We start from the raw sequence: 3247 nt of genomic DNA, 5'->3' as shown, positions 1-3247 counted from the left end.
TATATATATATATATATATATATATATATATATAGTTATATATATATATTTATATATATAGTTATATAGTTATATATATATAGTTATAGTTTTATATATATATATATATATATATATATATATAGTTGCAATTACTTTTTTTATTTTTTATTCCATGGTGGAAACCAAAATACAGAATCATGAGATGTAAACTCAAAATTCTGAGCAAAAAACCCATCAGAATTGCGAGAAATAAACTCAGATTTACGAGAAAGTCAGAATTGCACGTTTATATCTAGTTTTATTCTCAGAAAACGATTGACCTTTCTAATTTTTTTATTCAGTGGCAGAATTGGGCTTCCATACTTGCATCCGATATCATCTCACACAAGGGTTCCTGCATGCTACAGCAAATACTGTGCGAGCAAGATGTCAAATTAGGGAACATAAGACTCTTATTAATCAGTTCTTTTTGATGAGTCAATCAAAAAGATTCACTAAACAGCCTCAAGCTTTGTTTGTGAGTTAGCAGTTTGAATCAGATTCCCTCACTGAATACTAGAGTTGTTTTTTGGTTAAATTTGATTCAAAAAGAGGTGGGAACTGCATACAACAACTGTCATGTGGTAAGTTTGAGAGACAAGAAAAAGACAAACTCTGTAAGACCTTATTACCGGTTGTTCAAACGACAAATAAAGATACATGTTCAAAGTTTTGTTGCATAATGGTATTCTAAATTGAAATTTCCCAGTGAAATTCTGGCTACTTTTGCAGCTAAAACGTCTAGCCAGCAGCATGAGGTTTGTTTTCGTTTGCGGACAGAGGTCTTTGCACAAAATAACTACAATTAACAACGTGACGTGACTACAGACACTTGTGAACCAGACAGAGGTCATCTCGTAGCACAGCGTCTAAAATTAGCCAAGCACAAGACACAGACGGAAGACAGAAAACCATTACCAAAGACAAAAGCAAGAGACATCATCTGGTAAAGAATTACTGGACACGCGGCTGTCAGATCCAGATTGGATAAAAGGAAAACCACAACACCTGAAAATAGCCGTGTTCCGCCACAGCACTACAATTAGCATGGCCTGAGAGACAGACACCAGGGTCCTGTTAAGTTGGGCTCCGTCTCTTTTCCTGTGAGAAACAGGCCAGAATCAACAGACGACACGAGCAAAGAGAGACAGAAATAAAATCATATTGTCCGAAGAGACCGTCCCGGAGAGGACCTAGAATAACATAAGCACTGCTCACTACAATGTTTTACATGCTTTTCAGTTTCCTCTGTGGTCAACTTCAATCGTAAGGTATAGGCTGTGTTCGGAACGGAATAGTTGCGTACTACGCAGTATATACTACTGTATCCGCCTTATTTTTAAGGTAAGAGCGGGCACGGCCATTTTATATCTCGTATGTGCGAGACTTCCGGTGTCATCCGCTTCTAGCCATTAATAGCGGTACAAAATTGCTCCTTATACTACTTGATATTGCAAAATAGTACATTAATAAATTGTCTTAATTATAAACACACTGGTTTGTAGCGCAAATAAGTTTCACAGTTTACTGCACTGTATTCAAAGAAAAAGCTTACGTCTGCATTGCAAAATAAAGAGTATTATTTAAAAAAAAAAAAAAAAGATATACTTACCGCTTTTTCTGGAAGTTGCATTGGTCAAAATTGCATTGTTGAGAGAGAGGGAGAGGAAAAAAACAAAAAAAAAAACAAGTCACACCAGTTTGTAAGTCACATTTTATTACAATAATGTATTGTAATATAAAAATAATGCCAAATACCGGTAAAAAAAATGAAACGTTAAAACGTTATAAACACTATAAATGTGATTTAGTCCCCCGCACTCCACAACAAATCCTTTAAATTTGACTGTATTCAAACAGACCAGGAACCAACAAATAAGTATGAAACAAACAAATTATTGTAAAAGTCATTATAAACAAAAAAAAATATTACAACCGTCAATCATAAATTAATCTAAATCTAAACTGAAACTACAAATAAACTTGGGCCAAATGCATCATGCATCATGCTCATTTCAGATGATAAAAAAAAAAGTGACTTGTATTCTTGAAAATATGGTAAGATTGTAGAAGAGACCGTCCCGGAGAGGACCTAGAATAACATAAGCACTGCTCACTACAATGTTTTACATGCTTTTCAGTTTCCTCTGTGGTCAACTTCAATCGTAAGGTATAGGCTGTGTTCGGAACGGAATAGTTGCGTACTACGCAGTATATACTACTGTATCCGCCTTATTTTTAAGGTAAGAGCGGGCACGGCCATTTTATATCTCGTATGTGCGAGACTTCCGGTGTCATCCGCTTCTAGCCATTAATAGCGGTACAAAATTGCTCCTTATACTACTTGATATTGCAAAATAGTACATTAATAAATTGTCTTAATTATAAACACACTGGTTTGTAGCGCAAATAAGTTTCACAGTTTACTGCACTGTATTCAAAGAAAAAGCTTACGTCTGCATTGCAAAATAAAGAGTATTATTTAAAAAAAAAAAAAAAAGATATACTTACCGCTTTTTCTGGAAGTTGCATTGGTCAAAATTGCATTGTTGAGAGAGAGGGAGAGGAAAAAAACAAAAAAAAAAACAAGTCACACCAGTTTGTAAGTCACATTTTATTACAATAATGTATTGTAATATAAAAATAATGCCAAATACCGGTAAAAAAAATGAAACGTTAAAACGTTATAAACACTATAAATGTGATTTAGTCCCCCGCACTCCACAACAAATCCTTTAAATTTGACTGTATTCAAACAGACCAGGAACCAACAAATAAGTATGAAACAAACAAATTATTGTAAAAGTCATTATAAACAAAAAAAAATATTACAACCATAAATCATAAATTAATCTAAATCTAAACTGAAACTACAAATAAACTTGGGCCAAATGCATCATGCTCATTTCAGATGATAAAAAAAAAGTGACTTGTATTCTTGAAAATATGGTAAGATTGTACATTTTGCATTCGTAAACATATCCAACAGCAGTATTCCACATATTTGTCACATGTTTATTCGAGTGGCCTCCAAATTATTTTGCACATGAAACTGTTAGATTGCTTTTTAAATTAAATGTAGCGTAAAAATATTGTACGTTTTTGCAAATGAGTCAAAAAAGGCATTAGACATTGCACTTGATTACTTGCTGTTCATACGTCGCAGAGCAAATGGAAGGTCAGGTTGGGCGCATTGCATCGTGAGATACAGTATTCTACGAAGTGT

The sequence above is a fragment of the Sinocyclocheilus anshuiensis genome, unplaced genomic scaffold (genome assembly GCF_001515605.1).
Source record: "Sinocyclocheilus anshuiensis isolate Anshui unplaced genomic scaffold, SAMN03320099.WGS_v1.1 scaffold1546, whole genome shotgun sequence".
Lineage (NCBI taxonomy): Eukaryota > Metazoa > Chordata > Actinopteri > Cypriniformes > Cyprinidae > Sinocyclocheilus > Sinocyclocheilus anshuiensis.
The sequence above is the reverse complement of the archived record's forward strand: the minus strand, read 5'-3'. Positions refer to the sequence as shown.